This window comes from Cynoglossus semilaevis, chromosome 2 (assembly GCF_000523025.1).
Source record: "Cynoglossus semilaevis isolate Cse_v1.0 chromosome 2, Cse_v1.0, whole genome shotgun sequence".
In the NCBI taxonomy this organism is placed as follows: domain Eukaryota; kingdom Metazoa; phylum Chordata; class Actinopteri; order Pleuronectiformes; family Cynoglossidae; genus Cynoglossus; species Cynoglossus semilaevis.
In genome coordinates, this window is record NC_024308.1 from 11,333,751 (window position 1) to 11,356,400 (window position 22,650).

A 22,650-nucleotide genomic window follows, 5' to 3' on the forward strand; every position below is an offset into this window, starting at 1 on the left:
AAAACCACAAAAGCTCCAATGTATTTATTTTCTACCTTTTACACAGTGGTTTGATTTGATTGGTTGTTTGATTCTCTCTACATCTGTTTAAGTTTTTAAAGTCTGTGAACTCTGTGCTACAGTCTGTCCGTTTACATATGTGAACGTCTCCAGCAGCAGAAGGAAGTAAAAAAAAAAGAAAAAAACTTTGATGTGTACACATGCAAATTAGTCTAGAAATGTCAAATTAGCATAGATTTGGGTCGACCCGAGCGCCGGCCTCCCTCGCAGCTACATGCAGCCGTGATGTCTGACAGCTCGGCCCTGGTCCAGACGGCCTGCTTTACATATTAGAGCAGTCTCCCATCACTGTGGGTTACCACCATCGTCCTGTGGCCGTGGAGACTGATGGTGGGTGACAGGGCGGACAGAATGACTGATGGACTGATGGACGGACTGATGTTGGAGGGGTGGGGAGTAGGGGGCTTAGCTCTGGGGCTATCTGGTTCACAGAGCAGACTATAAAAACACTTGATTATGTTAATGAGCTCCTTCATTTCATCAATTACAGCCTGAGCGTTCTTCAAAAAACACTGCGGCTCCGTGACCTGGAGCTGAGCAGGAAGCAGCCTCGTCCTCCAGCCTGACCACAGGCTCGTTGTTTAACCTTTTTTACAACATCGTTTACACTGAACTCCTTCACTCTGTCCTCACATTGTCCAAACGTTTTGATTGAAAACACCCCCGCATGAACACTTAGTTACAACACAGGGATTTCTCCAGCCTCTCTCTTAGTTGTTAAATAATAACAATAATACAATTATAATTAAAATCTGTTTGACTTCACATTTACACTTGTTGTTGCGTAAACCTTTAATTATGATTTCATTAATTTTTCTATATTTATTTTTTGGGGAATATTTTCTTCATTTTCCCCCACACTCAGTTCATAACTCTTGATTTTCTTCAGGCAGTAAATAAAAAAAAAAAAAAAAAAATTCTAATTCTACTCCATCCATCAGTAATTTAGTTTAGATTTATTCCCAGAATAAAAACAAATATTAAAGTTACGCTGGAAAAACTTGCAAAAACAAATACGTTCTCAGAACGTTTTCAGTGACGTTTAGATTCTCAGTTATTCTGTATTATGTTATTATTTAAATATTTTTTCTTTAGCTTGTGGAAACTTCTGACTGGATACGTCATGATTACTCTATATCTCAATTACTTGCGATATTAAGCACTCGAGTTAATGTACCGTAACGTTTCCTGAATACCGTCAGGAATTAATATGCCGGAACTGTAGATAAGCGGAACTCAAACGGAACGAAAACAAAGTTACACAACATTCGCAAGTTGCCGCGTTTGTTTCCGAGTTTTCGGTCCGTGCAAGTTGCAGCAGAGAGCCGTGGCCAAGAGGAGAAAAAGGCAGAAGAAGAGTTATTCCCTGTGGAATTATTTTGACGACAGAAAGAACGACCAGGTGTCGTCGTGGATAACGACTTGACAGCGTTTGAAGCATAAAAACTGCAGTGAAAGGAGGAAATACGACATTTTATATCAACTGCGGACAACCAACCGACTTTGTTCGCCAAAGTAAAGGTAACTACACCGGAACTGGATTAAATTACATCAACGTTTTCTTAACCTAACATTGAATTGATAGGAAATGAAATGTTAGCATGTCATTCAAAATGAATTGTGTACGAGAACGATAGTTAAAGATACAAATACAAATATCGGGTCACATGATTAGTAGTGTAAATATAATTCGCGTCATTGACTTTACAGAAAGATCGAGTCCTGTAGCCTTCACATTTTTGTTTTTTGTTTTTTGTTTAAGTACAATATGGATTATGGAAATGTTAATTTTTCTTGGTTACTTGACTTTGTTTATAGACATATATATAAAAAATATATAGTTATATGTAGTTATATATAGAGTTGTATATATTTGTATATAGTTATGTTGCATCAACAGATGGAAAATAAAGGTTTGTTTGTGTGATTCTACACATTCATAGTGTTGTAAAATAAATTAAGGTATAATAATCATGATAATCCTAATATTTCGTGATGTTCCTAGTCCTGACCTATAGTTCCACCACCTCTGTGTGACCTCTGCTGGATGAGAATGTCAGTGACAGAAATTCATGTTTCCCTGCAAGGAATGACTCAAAGATAAACATAATTAGTAAAACAGAGGTAATTTATGTAATGAACTAAGAAGAACCAACAGTGACTCCAGAGTCAGAGTCAAAACTGTGAAAGAAACAATGAGTTTCCTGTCAGTCAGTCCGACAGGTGTTTACTGCTGCTGATTAGATCTTCGATGAAGGACAGTGACCTCTGGACTCACCTCAGTTCATGCAAGCTGATGGAAACACGGTCATATTTATTCAGTTATGTTGACGGACCATTTTAATAAACGTTCACAAACTGAAGGTGGAATTAGAAACGAATATGGAGTGAACCTCCAGGAGAGATGACATCATAGACTGTAGGGAGTGGTGGAGTGGTTAAAGTGGAGAAGTTTGCAGTTGTTGTTCATTTTGATGTTGCCCACTTTTAAAACATCTTAATCAAACTTATCAAAACACTTGGTGTTTCTTTTTGTACATGTTCTCCAACACCTTGGAGACAAGCCAGACCAGATAAAGTTCTTCAAACTATAGCTCCTGAGGTCCCAGATCCTGGGGCAGTGAAGTGAGCATAGATGACTCTTCTCACCTGAGGCCACTCCACGCAGCTACTGTTCAGGGCCAGCACATCTATTATACATAGATGAGGCCTAGGTGGGTGTGTGGGTGTGGGTTAGGGACCAGATGTTGCCAGAGAGTCTGGTGGCTGTTGTCACTTGAATGGACAACTGAAGCTTAAACGGCCCAGAAACACCTCTCATTTATTCATTCAACATTTTTAATTGATCTGAGGCAGAGGTGGATCGCATGCAAACACTGGCACACACACACAGACACACACCAATAAATGATGCACACATGCAGATCTAAAACCTGTGAACACATTCAAAGCTTCTGAACAGACTCATGCAACGTTAGAGTCTAATTTTGAACTAAACAAATTCTTGATATTTAAACTTTGAGTGAAGCTTTTAAATCCACCCATTCCCTTAACCTATTGCAATTTAGATAGATATATTACTTACTATATGTATACATAGTATATTTAAAGCCCACCAGCTCACACACCAACCCAAACTGTCAAACTTGAACATGTTGTTGAGCCACGCTACCTGCTGCCAACTGTCAGCAGCACACGGCTGCCAACCAGCTAGCTGGAATCTATTCTGGTGTGTGTCTGAGTGTGTGACAGTCCCGCACCAGTGACTGAGGGTCATCCATCTTCCCACCATCCTTTATTCTTCAGAACCTGCTGGAGAACATCAGCTGTCCTCAGTAAAAGACTGTGTTATGTGCTTTGGTCTCAGTGTCACTATCCTCTCATAATGGACACATCAGTCAGACGAAGTTGGACACCAGGGCTGTGACCTGCCGTCTGGAGCTGAACACACACACACACACACACCAGGAGACAGAAGACGCCCCTCTTCACACAATGATGTTGTTTAATGTGAATCACAAACCTGCAGGGGTGCTGATGTGTGGACAGTTTCATCCTTAAGTCTCTTTGTTCCTTAATTTGCAAGAAAAAGACTTCCAGACACAAAGTGTCGTCTTCAGGTCAGTGATTAGCTGAATATAATAGACAATTGTAGAACCGTAGACTTCACACAGACCAACAAAAATTGAGTCAGAATGTGTTCACGGGATGACTGGGCCATAACTGGTATTTATCTCCTCATTAAAAACCAGTTCACTGCTGTCTTTATTTTTTATTTCAGCAGGTTGTTTTGTTACATATTCCTCTTAATATTATGCTTTTATCAATGTATTAATGAAGTGCTGTTGCCTAACAGCAAGATGACGATCACCAGTTCATCCCCAGTAGAGCGTCCAAGGGTCTTGCACAATATTTGGTCTATTTATTCGTTTTTTTTAAAATATTTTTTTAGTCACGAGAAACACCCATGGCGCACCACCAAACAAAATTGTCACAGAAATATACGTAATTTAATATAACGATGCTCTAGTTTGAATTTACTCACAGTTTAGTCAGTGTAAAACCTGGGCCTGTTTAGTTGAATGCAACACTGATGAACTCACAGTAAATGATGAAAGACATGAGAATCAACAGTCCTGTAGCAATAACATGCAGTAAATAAATAACTGTTTTCAGACCAAAAGTGCTTATCATTATATCCAGGGGTGTTTGTGGCTCTTCTGTCATTATCTTCTTGTGTGGTTTGTCCGTTCATATTCACACCAGGACATCAAAGATGCTGCTGATCATCTCAAGGGGCCCCCTGTGGCCCCCTGCTGTGGGCAACTTGGACTAGGACAGCTCATTTGGTCACGGATCCAAATGTTCCCATTAATGGCAGGGAAAGATACATGTTGGGCTGCGTTCCCAAAAGAGGATCCTGGTCCCTGAACATCGGCCAAAACTCAATCAGGCTTGGACCGGTGGTGAGGGTGGTGGGTTCTGTTGGCAGGAGACAGTCTCACGTTGTGAAAATGATTGGACCATGGCAGTGTGAGTGTGAATTATTGAAGAATTAGTCATGATGAGAGTGATGACGCTGGCCAAGTGTTTCCCCGTCTGGCAGTGAAGAGACAGAGCAGATGCTTGTGTCCAGCCTGGACCCTTTGTCTGAGTGTGATGGTCCTGGACTTCAATATGGACCATGAAGGTGATGGTGCTGTCTCATCAGTGTCAAGCTGACAAAATGGCATAGTGTTTTGAAAATTAAGTAAATAAGGTGGAGATTTCGTGGCTGTTGGCTGAGTGGAGATAGTGGAGATATTGTCCAAAGGATTGGTAAAATAGATCATAAAGTAGGCCTGGACTGGTCAAGTAATGGACAATTCTGGTCTGGGTGGAATTTAGTGGACCCAGCTAGAATCTTCGCCTTAGGTACTGCAACACCAGGTTTCAGATTGATGCAGTTTCTCACCAGAGCCGTGTGGTCTGCTCTGAACAAACTCCAGTTCCTTTTCTCTATTGGTCTGCTTTGTTTTGGTCGGTGTGAAGTCATGGTGCGGACACCTGCTCTGTTTCATAACAACTTCTATGGCCTTTAAGAGTTAAGACTGTGAGTGTGTGACCTGAACTACACAATAATGAAGTTCCTCCTCTGGATCTTTTTAGGAAGAATAGAGGAAAATAGTTTGAACTGAAACCAGAGTTGAAGATTGTAGAGACCTTGACCTGAGACACAAGCTTTTTGAAAGTTCTAGAGTGTCTCAGTAAACCCAACAAACCTCTGTATCTGAACACGTCTCACATCTACTCCCGTCCTTTTCCTGCTGCTCCGACCTATGTCTGTCTCAGTGATGGAAACAAACAAACTGTTTAGACCAGAACACACTCAGGCTAATGACTGTAATTAAAGCACTCATTAATGGCTGAGTGTTTTCTGGTGACACGGAGGAAAAGTCCCTGATGTTATTAACTGTACTATTAATCTACACTAATCAGTGCTGTCGCCTGACAGAACCCCCTTCCTCACCCTGCCTTTCCCAGCTTCTCCTCCTCCTCCCTGAACGGCCCCTCTGTCACAGCACTTAGCGCCGGGTGCTAATCACGGACTGCCTTCTTACTGTCGTCCCCAGCGAGCAGGTGGTGCTAGTCACAGGCGATGACGGATGACTCTCACATGCACATCCAACCCTGCGGGTGGGATTTGGCCCAGCTCCTCTGCATTAAAGTGTTCAAATATGTTCAGTCTACATTCAGTTTTACATGTGAGGAAAGTATCTGACCTGGAGCTGGAATAAAGTGGTGTGTGGCACAGACCTGCGGGGCACGCACTGATTTGACAACAAGCCCCGGTGGCTGGGTTCCAGACTGAATTTAAATATTTTAAAGCAGGTCTGAGCCACTGCCTGCAGACTAGAATTGTTTAACATTAATGCACGACATTTTTCTGCTGCGTTTCAGTCATGTGTGAAGCTCAGGTTTAATCAGTCGTTTTTTAACAATTACAGTGATGACTGTAAATACAAACATCAGTAATTTGGATCATGAAAACAGAAATCCTGCTGTGAGACAGACTTATCTCTACAGGGTCAGTTTTGACTGTTCATTGACAGGGTTCTTCATTAAACCTCCGTCTGTACCTCCATCTGCCTTCATTCTTCTTCCATTTTCTGTCTCCACCCTCCTCAACTCCTCATCTGGTTGTAGTTGAATTTATTGGCACTAAAATCCCTTCATTACAGAAGTGAACATTATTCATTCTCTTCCTTAAGTGCCACCACAGATCACACTTTTCTCTTGATTTAAAATATTTTGTTTCTGAACACGTCATGTTTTTACAGCCTAAAATAAAAAGTAAATAAAACTACACTAAGTTCTGTCACCAAATCAACCTATCATTCACTTTCAGCACCCTGGACAGTTCTTTTGTCATTTGCTCTTCGACTGGTAATTTATTCCACAATAGAAAAGTAAAGTCGTTACCACAGTGCTGAAAACCATTGATTTTTAGATCTGCTGCTTCCCCTACTGTATGCCCTTTTATTTAGCGCCCCCTCTTACCCCCACCACTTTTATTCTTTAGCTTTTGAATGTTGTCATTGGTTGCTACTGCTCTGGTTTTATGTTTTTTATGTTTGAATGATATTATTGATTTGTCTATATTTTTAGTTGTTGTGCGAATCTTTGGTCAGACTGACAGTTTTCAGTGCTTTATCCATAGAGATGACATGGTCTGTCGGTAGGATTTATTTTTTTGAGTGATAAAGTGTGAACTATAGCCTTCCAGAAAATCATCCAGAGTCCACCTCCTCACAGCCAGCTCCTGGTCGGCCTCCATCAGTACCACTCTGTCCACTGACCTCAGGAAACAGGAATCTAAGGACGGAGCCAAGCTTTGTTTTCAGTCTGCTGAAGCTCTACCTCACTGTGAGCCGCAGCCACTGCCTTAGTGTCTCTGCTGCTGGGAGAAGGTTGGTCTGTGTTGGATGATGAACTGTGGAGCAGTGTCAGACTAATGATGTGTCTGCACTAACAAGGTTGTAGGTTGTTCATGTGCAGGTTAAAGATCAGTGATGGAAATAATCATCCTCAGTGCTGATGTGCTCTTCCTCCAGATGTTTGTTTGGTTTTGTTGGAGATGTTGTGGTGTCCAGCTCTGTAGATTAGCAGGATAATTCTCCTTCTCAGGAGAACCCAGTAGAATGGCTGCCAGACTGTTCTGCTCATCTGCTCATCTGTCCTCACTGGGAGTGGAGGACACTGAGGGACGTGGTGTGACATCAGGCTGCAGATGGATAGGCAGTGCACCGCTGTAGTGTACTGCATTGACATCACACGATTGGCCCAATAATCGTTTTATTTAGATTGTCTTGTTTTCATTCACTGAAATGGAATCTGATCACTTCTGCTTCTTTCCGAGAACAATCATGGGTGGCTTATCATTTTCAATCATTTCTTGCGTCAGTGCTAATCAACATGTCATGTGTTTTGACAAGGACATCAAGTTGACATGAAATGCTTAAACAGATTCTTCTCTATGTCATTTTATCCAAGGTTTTTACAAAAATATCTCACCAGTGACTATAACGTCCAGCCCTGGACAAAACCCTGGGGTTCTCCAAATTTGGTTAGTTTAGCAGCAGCAGTACAGCAGGTTGTAGCCTGGAGTCAAACATCTGGTGGGGGACTGGGGATGTGGGGGTGGTCCACATATGTTTGCACTGTGCTGTCTTTACAGAAAAGCAACATTCTGATGTATCTCTAGCAGAATATAAGGTGGAGCCTTCAGAAAATTCAATAATTCCCTGGATGTTTGAGGAAATTCATTTATTGTTGTCTACATATGAAAGACAAACAGATTCACATGCTGTGTTCAACAGAATACAAAAAGGATCCAGTTTAAAGGTAAAAAGTCAATAAAACATAGTGGACCTTGTGTATAGTGTCCATTTGAATGGCCCAGTTGTTGATTACATGTAATGTCCACTTTCACCAGATGCATCTGGTCTTACCTTGTCTTTTCTGAAGATGTTATGAGCATAAAGGAGGAGTTAATTGTGAATCAAAAACAAAAATCAATTTCTGCTCACTTTAGCTGCGTAAATAAGTGAATTTTTGGCAAACATCACGGAGAATTCTTCTCTGCAGTTTGAACATTTCTGTTGTTCTGTCCTTGTCTTCTTCTTGCTGTTCCTTCTATGGACACGTGACCTATACTGCTCAACACTGTCCCTATGATATCCTTTGGTACTGCTCAGTTTCTTATGTTGCTGTAGACTGCGGTGTAAGGTAATATTGATACATTGAAATAGCAGGGAGTTTTGTTATACGATACTATATCAATATCCTCCATCAGTGTATGCATTTTTTATTCCCAGTCAAATATTCCTGGTGTTGGTTCATTTTATTTGTCTTTTCTTTCTTCTCTAGTGATTTCAAATGTAGATCCCTCTGTTCCAATGTTAGTAACCTGATGTTCAGATAAGTTACTATGATGACACTTTAACTTTACATTGTTGAAAAAAAAAACCCTCAATATATCGTTGTGCCTTTAGTATTGCAATAAATCATAATATGTTGTATCGTTGCCCCGTATCATCATATATACAGTAGCTCCAGTTTCTTGACACAGTCCTACTGTAGACATGCACACGCTCTCTATAAATGTAACAAGTTTTGCACAGAAACTGCCATTGAGTGGGAACAGCAGTCTGAAGTAAGTGGACTCGTGTCATTGCCCAGCCCCGAGGATGATGTGGACTCATCCACAGAACACCAGAGGAAGAGGAGATTTGTCCATCCAGCTGTTTACACCCGTTAACCAGATGATGTGATTCCTGGTGGCAGGAGAGGTTCAGACAAACGAAGCCTCTCTGTGGGACAATCACATTCATTATGTTAAACAGCATTTAAAGCCGGGGGGTGGGGTGTGCAGTTCTAACTCCAGAAGAGATTATGTGGACGGAGCTGCTGGTGTTCAGAGATCACAGCCTGCAGTCACGCGTGGCGTTGACACGATATGGTCAGAATTCACGATAAACTCAAGGGTGGAGCTAAAACAGCAGCATCTGGGCGAAGGACAGTGTTGTGACATGTTCCAGCTGTGGGGAAATTAACATACTGGTGGAATTGCAACATGAGATAAAGAAGATAAAGAAAATCAAACGGAAAGAAGTGAAAACATATGAAGAGATCAAGGTGCCGCCCCCCAGGCCAAAACTGTGGAAACCTTTTTTGTAGTTAATAAATAAATGAATCAAGTTTCCTGGATTTTCTCAGGTCCATACAGTCAACCAGCACAACGTTTCCATGATCACAGTTAACAGACATAACCAGAGATCACCTTCGATCTGTCCTCTCTGCCCCTGTCCCCCTCCTTCCTTCCTCACTCCCTGTCTCCTACAGTCTTGTCTCCATTTTTCCTCCCAGCGTCTCATTTTTCTTTCACCTCTTTATCTGACTGGCACAGCTCCGAGCCTCATGTTGGGAACTCCTATTGTGACCATTTTCAATTAATGTCTTCATTCATCAGCAGGGACCAGATGAATTTTGGAAGGACCGGCAACCTCAGAGAAGGAGCAGGGACCAGATGAATTTTGGAAGGATCGGCAACCTCAGAGAAGGAGGAGGAGAGTCTATTCTGCCTTAAAAAAAAAAAAAAAAACCTTTTAAATCTGCTTCCTCAAATATTCCAAACAATTATATGATCATTTTTTTCAATACCAAGAAAACAAAATTTAAAAATGTTGTTTTCTTTATAGATTGTGTTTTCCTGGATGGATAATAGATGAAGACTTCAGATCTTTGGCACACAGATCATGATTTGGAACAGAACAGTGTCTCACTGTCTCTGTTCTGGAAATATTGCCCCAAAGTAGGGGACAGAACCCTTCTAGGGTGTGCAAAGCTATTGTTCTGAAGTTTTTTTTTTTGTTGAGTGCGAACAGCAGTATTGTAGGAGCAAAAGTGTTGACGTTGGGGGAGGGTGTATCTACAAAAGGGGGGAGGGGGGCGCTACAGAAACATTTGAGAACCATGATATGACACTGTAATGCATTGTGATCAGTGTAACTCTGAAGAGGTAATGAATGAAGAGGCAGCAAAATGTATAGGATGAACCAAAATGTTTATGTTCTATAAGTTCAATAATATCAAACATGTGGAAGGTCTGAGAGTAAATATGCTAATGCTAGAACTAACGTACTGTTGTACAGGAACAGTTTCCATGTCGACAATTGGGATCAGGTTTCAAAGAAGGTCGTCGTGGAGCTGGACGACCTACTTCAGCTGTGGACAACAGGCTGCCAGCTTCAGCCGTATCAGCAGATAAAAGCCTTCCAGGCCTGGAGCAGCCGCCGCCGCTGCCTCCACAGGAGCATTTCAAAGAAAGGAGGAAGAAAAGTGAGCTTTCAGGTGGTTCACTCAGGGGAGAGCAGGTATTTAGTGAACTTCATCTCCACTCTCTAATCTGTTGGACCAACAAAGGAGGCATTATATCAGGAGGGGGGAAACATTAGATCCAGCTTTCACTGAATTCCCCTGCTCTTAGCTGTATCTACACACGCACACGCAGACTAAAGCTACCATGTCAGATTACCTACGGAAGAACCTTTCTTTTTGTATCAAATATGGCTTTTGTTAAAAAAGTGTCATTAAGGGATGCTTCGTGACAATTTTAATGGTTGGAATAAAAAATAAATCTTGCATCAAGGTGTAAGGATTAGGCTGCGTTACCTCAAAAAGTCACTGGTCATACCATGACACTACCCATTTGATTACAGTAAGTGGCAGTATGCGCCAAAAAATGTTGCTTGTGACTCTCTATTAAACCAATACGACCACGACGAAGTGACATTCAGGGTCAGAGTTCTTATAAACAGAGGATCATGGTATTGATCTTAATTTCTCTGGAGCTCAAAAAAAAATTAAACTGCAGATCGTATCATGAGTTGAGTGTAGTTACAATAACCCACCACTACATTGTACATACAGCAAACACACAGAAATATTTGAAACTTTTGAAAATTTGCATCTGTTAAACAGGAGCAGTGTGACGAGTACTAAACAGTACTTATATTCCAGGGAACGCAGAAAACCAGATATCCTCGAGCACCCAGGTAGAAAAAAAGTCAGTAACATGTTCTTCTAAAAACATAACTAATGTTTAATGATGGTGGTGAGGACTTTCAACCCTGCAGAGGTTCAGGAGGTGAGGAGCTCCAACCTTCTGAGTGTCAGCCAGAGAGGCTACAGCCTCAGAGATGAGACACTTTAGAAGGTCTTGATCAATATTGACCAACGGGAGCAGTCTGTGATGTTTCAGTACTGTAGCTTTTAAGTAAAAAAAGAAAAAAAGAGAGAGCTTTTGAAGTACCTGGTGGAGATGGCTCAGATTTCGGGGATGAAGGTCTGAACTGGTGCTTTTGAAATTACTTCACTGTGGAGTCAGGAGTTTGATGGTTTTTTTAAGGAGCTGTCAGTGAGGCTGGTGCTTCCAGAGGTGATCTGAGTGTGCTGGTAGAAGGATGGAGATTAGAGTTAGGATTATATATCGATATGCTTCTAATCACAAAATAGCATTATATTAATATATATTTTCTGTGTTAAAATAGTTTAACTGGGTCAGAAGGTCATAGCTATTTCTTCTCTTCCTTTCTTTTATTTCATATATTGGACAATATTTTTTGTTCAATTTGTTTTATACAGTTACACTTTTTTATAAATATATGCTTAAACGTATAATTGATAGTTTGTTTGATTTTTTTTAAGGGGAAAATGCAGGTAATATAAAATATAAATAAAATAAAAATGAAAAAAATATTACTTTTGATCCATATTGCTCTGCCCTAATTCAGATGTAGATGAAGCTGATGGACGGGGATCAGAGCTGAAATGAGTGGAGCTGCTGGGGGGAGGGCTCCTGGCTATCACAGGACGTGAGAATGACGGGCTTGGCCGCCGCGCACTGCTCCTTCTTGTGATGGGTTGTGATGTGCCAGGACAGACATCAGCCCAGCCTGTGTGTCTCCGTCTGTCCACTCGCACGTCGACACAAATCGTCCAATATCTTGATTCAGGTGAAGCGCAGTGGCACCGCTGGCAGCGGCATGGTTTGGCTGCAGCTCCAGTGTCTTCAGGCTTCGTTCAGAGGGAACTGTGACACTGCCGTGCCTAGTTCTAGGTTCTGCAGCAGGAAAACCAACAAACAAATCACTTCCAAACTTCAGAGTTCTGTGCCAACGTGACCGTCAGCCCTCAGCCAGCACAACTGATGAGTGCTTTCTGATAATCCATTAAGACACGGCTAAAGGTCACAGGGTATAAATAGCCTTCAAGGACTCTGCGTGGAGTGCTGTGAGGGAAACAAAACTGATGAGGACACATGCACACGTGGAGCTCCTCATTAATCTGCACACAAAGGTGTTTGTCTGCTGTTTAACATCTTTGTCAGGTGACAGTTCCTGCCCCCGTGTCAAGACAAACAGACACAAACTTCTGCTCGAGTCTCTAACCTCAGTTTAACAAACTTTATTTCCACTAATTAAGTTATTGATCTGATATTTTTAAAAAGTGAAACAAAAACTCTGTTCTCTCCTCTGTAATCAGTGGCAGCTCTCACTGTAAACATGTCTGCCCCCCCCTAGTGGCAACACTACAGTATATGAAGGCAAATCAAAATAGTGTGTACATTAAAACGCATGTTAACAGTCAATGACACAGCCACAGTACTTCATTCTCAAGTTATGTTAATAAGTCTCACAAAAATATTATGAATGCATCTGATTGGACCCTTTTGGACTGAACCTTCCTTGGACAGTGTGGCATACTGGATAACAGAGAGAGATCTGATTTCTAACCAGAAGATGAAGGATTCAAGGTGCTCTGTGTTTGCTTCATTGACACAGTCAGGAACTTAGTGGTTAAAGGTTGGATTGCTGGTTTGAATCCCTGTTGTGTCAGACGCCCCAACTGCCCCAGTCAAATGCAGCCAACTGCTGCTGTTTCACAGACCAAATCATTCTGCTTCCACTTCTAATCATCTGATAGTTAATGGATAGTGACTGACAGATAATGACAACAACATGTCGACTGTTCCACATGCCACTAACGGGACAAAATCTGGAGGTGGATCTTGATGAAAAAAAAAATAAGAAAAACGATGGACAAATATGTGGGACTGTGATCTGAAAAGGATCAAGCAGCTTGTGCTTCTGTTGTCAAATTTCACTGTGTTTGTGACGAACAGAAAACAAAACCCAACAAGGTTGGAACACAGTGATGGAGCAGAGGAAATGAGCTGAGCTTCAAAACCAGACCCAAGCTCTTTGTCGTCCTGGCCAAACGTCTTGGCTCTGAATGAGACAGATGGTCCAAATGGCTAATGTACAAAACTCCAGACGCACACACACACACATCAGTGTCGACACTGTCACTGTACAAGCAGCTGCTCCACTACAACCTACATACACTTCTTGCGTGTGTGTGTGTGTAGACTGAGAATATCCTGACCTCAGTGGTTATTCCACTGAGCTTCAGCAGTGACTGACTTCAGCCACAGAGCATCGAATAAGAGAAGCTCATCCATCATTTATCCAAAAATTCACTCCCTTTGGTCAGACCTGTTACCTGCTGTAAAGTACAGGGTGGAAGAGCATTCAATACACTTGTCTTACCTTATACTTTTTGTCTCTTTGTGTTGGAAATCTGCCACTTATTCTTGATGTCTCTTCCCTTCATGTTGTCCCAGACCTTTGTAATGGGTACAGATCTGGACCACAGGCAGGGATTTGATCTTGTCCTGCGGGAGGACGTAGCTTTAGCACGATAATATAATATCACTCTGTTTTTTTGTTTTTGTTTTATCTCTGACATGTGGAGTAAGGATAAACCAAACTGACCACAGATCATGTTTTTGTCTTTCAATCACTGTCAGATGAGCCTGGACCAGACAAGTGGGAGACCAACACAGCAGCAGCAGCAGTAACAGTTTTCCTGCTGGAAAACAATGAAGTCATTATTGCACTGATTTGTTTCCTTTGCTCATTAAACTCCTGGGTGCTGGGAGGTTCTGCGGTGTGTTTCTAATAACCAGAGCACGTGTCCAGCAGGCTGCAGCCAGGTCTCCGTTGAAACCAACATCAGTTCTGACTTTTAGCTCCCTGCAAGATCCTTCTGACGAAGTGAAACTGAAAAAAATATTTGTCAGCTTTTTTGCAGACTTGAATAGGTCAAAGTAGTTTATGACTAGAGAGAGTCTTTGGTGGCTCACATTCTGGCTACCAGTTACCAGATGTAGGCCACAGAAGGCTAGCGTGATCTTATTTAATCTAACTAATATATAGTATTTCAAGAATGTGTTAATGGTGGAAGATTCTTCTTCATTCGTTTATTTTGTTCAAGTGTGGCCAAGATGTGGGTCACATTGAGTGTGACTGTGTGGACTGGAGCAGTGGTTCTGCTCTAATCTGGTTCACTTTCAGAGTCAGATGGTCCTGATTCATCCTGAGCTCTTGAGAATAATCAGTTCCTCTTGTGGATTCCAAACACACTTGGCCTATTTACACTTTTCACTAAGAGCCATATATACGTTGACAGCAGCAGAGAAACGGAGAGGATGGTTTTTATTTCTCTGTGTGCTTCTCCTCTGCAGGATCAACCACCTGGAACACAAAGGCATCTGACTGCAATCAGGCTGAGGACAAAACAGAAAAGAGCTCTTGTTTGGAACGCAGGCTTCCTGGTTTTCGTCAGATGCTCCATTTAAGAGATTCTCTCATGTTCTTCAAGTCCACATGCCGCAACTGCAGAACATTAAGAACTGAAAATACCAGCGGAGGGGAACATGCGCTGCTGCTGATGGAACGGTGTGCATGAAACAAAAGAACAACACAGTCCTGGTACCGTTCACCACGGAAGGAAAGGAGCATATCAGTTGAGTTTTGAATATTTTAATTTCCGAATTCAACAATATGTCAGGAGAGTAGGAATTATCAGTTACTACTGTCTCCCAGTGAGTGGTGATAAAAACTAGGTCACATCAAATAATGCTTGGAAGAAATTACATGATAGTCCACATTAGAGGGCACACATCTGTCTAGTATTTAAATGTCTAGTCTGTCTAATATTAAAACTTTTTAAAAACTATTATGAAATATGTTTGGCCACAGAAACTGTTCTGGGGAATAAAATTAGGCATTTTAATTTTTATGACCCACATTTGAAGGATTTTTCTCTACAATATGTAGCTCATGGGTGAAGTGGCTGNNNGTAGCTCATGGGTGAAGTGGCTGATGTGGCAACTGTGGACAGCTGGTAATGCCCCTTCATCGGGTCACTCTGGCTTCACTGAGCTCAGGTAGGAAGACCCAGCTGGTGGCAGCATGGATGGATGGTGGGTGGGTGAACGCAGCTTTGGGTGGCAACGTGCAGCTTCAATGGCCCAGGGCCACCATCGAGCTCCTTAAAGAGAAAGAAAAGGAAAACCAGATGTCCACAATCAGATCTCCTCTCCCTCCACGTCTCTCTCTCTCTTTCTTTGGTCAGTGAAAGGAAGGAAGTCAAATGCACATATTTAGGTGATTTATTAGATTTAGAAAATAAATCAGAGAAATATGTCGTGGTTTGTTCTGCGGTGTCCTGCAGCAGGTTAACCTGGAAGAAGAACAAGGCATGATTCTGTCAACAGGAGTTTGGGTCACGACTTTATTAAATAATAATAACAATGTTGTTGTTTAAACTTTTATCCCTGAATATTACAAAGTAAATATAAAATAGTCAAATGTTTTTAAAGTAAGTTTTTTTATTATTATTTTACTTAATTGTTAGTATAAATGCTTTTTTTTTTTTTTTTAAAAAAGTCACTGGCTCTTTTTCTAATCATAAAGAGCAAGTATCACCGAAGTCTGTTTTATTGAATACCCATAGAAGAAAACACTACACTGCCGCCTACTGGGAGCTGACTCCCAGCACCTGCAGCAGAGTCGACTGTTTGTAATCTCAGTATAGCACAAAAAGTTGGCCCAGTCTGTGACACAATACGCAACCTATTTGGATCAGAACATTAATAAATTACAACCCTATTGGCTCATGTCTGTTACCCAGAAAGTGGGCCACATGTGAGTGGAGCTTGGCCTATATCAGCTGTATGTCCATACAGTTTGAGACGAGATTTGTGGCCTAGATTCTGGGACCCACTGTGTGGGATGCCAAAAGCCTGTCATATAGTACACTGCTTTATGAGGACCTACTGAAATACACTGCGGCGTTAAATGACGCATTTACAGAGCAGGTCATTTAAAGACAAAACAATAATAATATAAATAAATAATGAAAGAAACGTCAGTGACTTTCTCCGTAGGCTCCTCATCACTGTCACTTGTTCACTTCCTGCGGTGGCCTGACAAAATGCACCGTACCAACCGCCCTAACCGGGATTCGAACTTGCCCAAGAGGTGAACCCTGGGGTTCCACACCAATGACAGAGACATTGCCTCTGGGCCAAAGCGCCACACGGTCAAACGTGAGCAGTTGAAATAATTTCTCCTGGATTTTTAATCTTTTTTTTTTTTTAAATAAATGGAAATGACGTGAAATGGAGGTTTCACACTGAACACAGTTTGCAGCTGAAGCACAGAGAGACGCCGTCGACGGAGGACATTTTGGTAAAATTCTGAAACACGTCATAGTATTGTGAAATGTAGAGATAAAACGTTTGACACACTTTTGTTGACAGTGTTAGTAAATTAATGTAAAAACAAGATAAACGTTATAACCGCCGTCGCAAACAACTGTCAGTAATAACATTGAAAAACGACATTAAACGAGTGGCACCATTTAATACAGAACTAATTTAAAATGACCAAAGATTAACATTTCTTACTCGTAAAGTGATATATTTTTTAATACTAACTAACTGTTAATATTGAGTTTCACTGAGCAGAGCTGATATTGAATTAAATAAACATGTTTATTAATAGTTGTCCAAAATGGTGGGCGTTTGTGGCGTTTTTTTCAATCATTCGTCTGAAAAGAACATTCGAAAAGTAGTCCGAAAAGTAACAGCAAATGTCACTGCCATTTCATTTATGTTAATGTAGGTTGTTAGATTTTTTTTAAAAAAAGATTAGTTAATTTAGATGTTAATTCTATTTGCAAAAGTTCCTTAAGGAAAGTCGCGTTTTAGAAAACATTCGCTGATTTAAAATGTGTAGAAATACAAAATATAGCATTTTATTTATATAATATCAACAACAATTTACATGTTTTCATTCGGCGTCAGTTGTTTTTATAGTTGTGTGTCTGTTACAGCGTCCATGACGGTGGCACCATGTTCTGTTGTAGTTTATCAGTGGTCCATGGCAGTTCATCAGCGATAACTTCGTTCTTTGGTTCTTGGTAATATTAAAGGTTTACTAGTTTACTACTAAATCAGTTTACTAGCAATATCTATTTTTATTCATTTCAAAACTAAACCAGAAACTGAGGACTGAACTGAACTTTGTTCGCTCCGAGTTGCCATCGTTCAAACTGCTCGGTTGGCCATTAGGGTTAAATAACGTTTTTTTAAAATTATAAATCTATTTTAAACGTTAATTTAGACCAGTGATTCCCAACCAGTGTGCCGTGAGAGATCATCAGGTGTACCATGGATCTAGCCAGATTCACTCAATTAGTCTGACAACCATTATTTAATGTGCTTACAGAAAGAAAAGTTTTCATTTGTAGATGTACCGTGATAGAGCAATTAAATACTATTCCACAAGGTGGCAGAAGAAGACTCTTTAAACAAAGACTGATTATAGAAGAATGGAGAAGCGCTCCATTCGTCTTTCTTCAATTCCTGCAAATACCTCAATGTTGTGTCCATCTAAACAGGCCCTGTTTCACACTGAGTAAAATAATTGTTAGTAAATAAAAAAGATCATTATATGTTATGACATGTTTTTCTATCAATCATATTTAGGAACAGTTGTCACAAACTAATCACAATTTCTAGTTTTTCAGTAATACACTCCTCCCCTTTTTTTCTCTTTACCTTTCCTCACCTCTTGACCGGCTGTACTGCACCCTCCTCTGCCCCCCACTCCCGTCAGACAACCTGAACATCCCCTCTCTATCTCCGGCTCGATCACATTCCTACGTTTGGCCTCCACAATGGCAGAACTGTTTGATGGTGGTTCTGCCCTGGTTCAGGTATTCCCCTCTCTGATTAGGAACCTGAGCCTCACAGACCTCCCCTCTCCCCTAACCCCCAGCACCTCCCCCTGAACCCATCATCACCCTGTTAAAAATGCCCTCAGGCTGTCTCTGCACCCTTACCTCCAGGGCAAACACAGTGAAATGATCTTACAAGGTTAAAGCACATGTTTATTGACGTGAGAACATGGTGAGATCACTCTGCCGCTGTTGACACTGCCGCTGTTGACACTGCCGCTGTTGCCACTGCTGTTGCCGCTGCCGCTGTTGCCGCTGCTGCTTAGGAGGAGCTTCCCTGCTCTTTTAATTTTACTCTGACCTAAAGAAACAGAAAAGATGTGGAAGAATTCCTGAAGTCAGGTTTTGATAAAAAATTGTTTTTCTTATTCTTATCATCAAAAGTAAAAAAAATAAAATCCAGGCTTCGGTCTGCAGTCACAGTTCCTTGTAGAAAACTACAGAAACCACACATTTCATTTAGCTTTGCCGTAAATGCCGACTTATTTGTAATAGTGTTATTATTATAAGTAGTCATTATAACTTGCTGTAAAATAAGTTACACTGTAGCATTGATAAAATATTTACATTCTGTTTAATAAAGGTAGAAGTGAATACTGCACAGTAAAGTAAGCAACTCTTTTTAAATATTTTGTAAGTAAATTATTATCGTTATTGTAGCTAGGTTTTATTATTAACATATTTTTGAAAAAATAATATATGCTTTATCATTCATTTACTGTTCATTTGTAAATATATTAGCCTACAGTGCTTTTAATAGGAATAATGTTGTTATTCGTCTCCTTGAAACCATTGGCTGTCTTTAGCTAATCTGTTAGGGGACTTTATGAACCACTTCCTTCCTAATCTAAAATATGTATTTAATTATTTGTTAGTTAAATATTACCAAACATATTTGATCACTTTTCATTCACTTATTAATTCATTTTGGACACTTTTATAACCTTTGTCAAGTTTATTACTTTTTTACTCTTAGTAGATAGTCGAGTGTTTTCTCTGCTCTTCTTGTTACACAGTTGTTTTGTTAAAATCTGTCCCAAACTGTAACTTACTTTACATCACACTTCCACACTGAGATAAATGTGTAAATATATGGTGCATTTTTATAAATGTAGTTTATATGTAGTTCTGTAGTTGGACAGAAGAATAAATAAACCTGTGAGCCACTTTCAAAATGTTATTTTCAAATAATAAAAAAATTCCTGGATGATTTATAAGATTCTTTTCCGACACATCTTCAACAGGATGTGGAAATCCACTGTTGCTGCAAAGAAGAGTGCTGGAAACTCACCGATGGAACAGCGTGACATTCTTCAGGCGTCCAGTGGTGTCCGGCTGGCGTCTGGTCTTCAAGGAGTATGAACGACGACGGCGGCGGCAACACGGCTCTGCTCTCTACCCTCCCTGCATCTCGCACGGCTTCCTTTAAGATGCTTCAGTCTTGAGGTATTTATGTCAACACACACAGGGATTCAGGCTCTTCTGCAGAGAGGTGGAGGAGAATCAGAATGGAGGAGTTAAGGAGGGAGAATGAATGAATGAATGGATGGATGGAAAACCAAAACAAAACATGGCATGATAGGCTGTAAGCAGTTCCATGTGTCCAGAGAACTGACCGCCCTGCACTGCTCCACTCCTCTGCCCCCCAAACACTCCCTTTCTCTCTCTCACTCTCACTCACTCTCTCTCACTCTCCTGTTACCCCGTCTACCTGCCTCCGTTCTATTAAGTGACCATAAAAGTTGTTTGGAGTTTGTTGAGTTCATATGCTGCTGCTGCTGCTGACGATGGAGAAAATGGGCCATGATTTAACCAGTAGAGAGCTGTATGAGCGTGTGTATGTGTTTTTTTGGGGGGGAGACCAACCCGAGGTGCGCAGTGAAGCAGAAAAAGGCTCATCATTTTTGCTTGGTCGTGTGTGTGCAAGGAAGGGAGGGAGGGAGTGTGTGTGAGTGAGTAAGTGAGGGGGTGTGTTTTTTTCTCCCTTTGAGCAGATGACTGCCTCTCACCTTGCCACGGGGTCTGCATGAGATTGGTTCACTGTCGACTGTTTTTTTTTTTTTTTTTTTTACCCATGATTCCATATGGTACAGAGCGGGCTACATGTTGCCCAACATGCCAGTGCAAGTGTTTCCTCAATTAGACGTCATCTTATCTGCTGTGAGCGCGTCCTCATCAGATGAAGCTTGCTGACAGCAGCGTCATGGCAGTGAAGACCTCAGAGAGCTCCATCAAATGGCAGCTGTGCTACAACATCACCAACCGGACCTGGTGGATGGTGAGTTGGACAGAAACATTTGATTTCTCTTTCTTTTTAAAAACCCCCAAAATGTTCTCTGTTTGACGACCCCATCGTTTTCTCTCTGCTGCTCATGGTCTTAATATCGCGACCCTCTCCCCTCGAAAAAATAAGCTTTTGGAGTTTTAATCCACTTTTAATCCACTTTGAATTTGTGTCTTCCTGCCGCACCCGTCTTTTCTCCGTGGTCCATTTAGTGGACGGATCCCAGCTCAGTTCTGAGACTCCTCTTCTCTTCCACTTGTTCTCCTCTTTTTTTTCTTCTATCAGAGAACTTGTGTAACGGGACAGTTTTCTGACTTTCTGAGTTCTAACACATCAGAAACAGTCGCCGGCGCTGTTGCGACAATTACATCGCACCAGGATACGACCCCCCCTTTGCCCCTCTCGTCCTCCTTTTTAACTTTCCTCCGTCTCTCACACATCTCAACAGCAGTAGCGATGCTGTCCCGGGACGAGCTGCAGTGCCAGGCAGCTTAGCGAAGTGTGTTGCGGTCAGCGGGGCTGCTCGACCTTTGGTCACCTCCCAACCCCCCACCCCACCCCACACTGGTGTTTGTATGTTTGTGTGGTGGCTGTGAAAATGAAGAGAAGGGGTGGGGGGGTGATTTGAAGACCAAAGTGACTAACGGGGGAGTGTATGGTGATGGGTGTTCAGAGATGAAGGGGAGGTCGAGTTAGGGTCTTTGTGTTGTGTGTGAGTTGGTGGCTCTCAATAGTCTTTTGTGACCAGGGCTGGTCCAAATGAGCCCAGAGATGAAAAGGCTTCCACGTAGTGGAGTTCATTAGAGGACAGGCTGACCGCGGTCAGCAGCGGCAGCAGCAGCAGAGTCAGGGTGGACTTTTGTGGGACGCAGGTTCATTCCGTCTCCTTCAGTCTGATTTAGAATTGAGAAAAAAATAAGGAGCAGAGACAATGACTGCTTTATCCTCACCGTAACAGGACCGTGAACTTGGTGAATTCCACCCAATCACCTACCCCCCGCCCCCGCTCACTTAAGACACACACACTTCACTGTCCAGCTCACCAGCAGCAGTGGAAAGCCCGGTGTGTATTAGTGTGTGTGAGTGCCGTGACTTTGATCTTTTAAATTTTAATTCTGTTAATGTCAGTGATGTAGTCTTTTTTTAACCTCACTTCACATTTGTCTTTGTGTATTTCCATATTCCTTACTTTTATCATTTCCTTTTATTTAAAATAAGTTAAATGTTAAAGTTTTATTTTTATTTTCCAGTTTTGATATTTGTAAACATCAAGGCTACTAAGAACCTTTGATTATATTTTTCTCTCTTCTGTTTAAGTGTGGGCTCTTTATTTTAAAGTCTCTCTCTCTCTCACACACACACACACACATATTAATGTTGTATTTTTTTCTAAAAGTAAAATGGCCAAAATAAAAAACTAAACAAAAAACACCTTAAAAAAAAGAAGGGGAAAAAATCTTAATTTTGATACATTTTTTTTAGTGACATCTTTAATTTGTTTTGGATGTTAAATAAAAGTAACAAATACATTTTCTGGAGGCCATATGAAAACAAAATAATAAAATAAAAAAAAAAAATTTTATTTTCATTAGGATATTTGGTATCAAACATGTGTTTTTATATTGTTTCCTTTTTTTCAGTTTTTCTATTTTCTGCTAAATAGTTCATAATCCTGTGTTTAATTGGCGTGAGCGTCACTTTCACAGTCACAGACGCAGAGAAGGTTAAAGCACCCGACAGCAGAAAGAGGATTATCAGATTAAAATTTACTAAAGCAGCTTTAATCTGTACTGATTCTGTAACAGTAACCCATAATTAATTTACTTTAATATTAGGTTTGAATGTTTTTTAAATCCTGGGGAGAGAAGATTCTCACGATGTTTTTGATTGAGTTCTCATTTTTATTACAATAGAATGGATAAAATCTGTAACAGCTTTGATGGGATTTTTATATAAAAATTATAATTTTAAGATATAGTTCAAATAATATAACATTTAAAATTGAATAAATATTTTGGCCTTAAAAAAGTAACAATTTATTTTATTCCTTTTGGAAATAGAACTTTTTTTTCCTCTATCTAAAAAAAGTTCCAAAATAGGAACTGTGAAATTAA

At 40.8% G+C, this 22,650-nt stretch overlaps 1 long non-coding RNA gene across 1 annotated transcript; it reads left to right on the forward strand.

Annotated features, from left to right (window-relative positions):
- Positions 1–1,284: 1,284 nt before the first annotated feature.
- On the forward strand, positions 1,285–21,591 carry LOC107988152 (uncharacterized). The gene is made up of 5 exons (XR_001759818.2): positions 1,285–1,581; positions 10,254–10,475; positions 14,690–14,970; positions 19,497–19,698; positions 20,346–21,591. It is a non-coding gene; the product is annotated as an uncharacterized LOC107988152 (long non-coding RNA).
- The last annotated feature ends 1,059 nt before the right edge of the window (positions 21,592–22,650 follow it).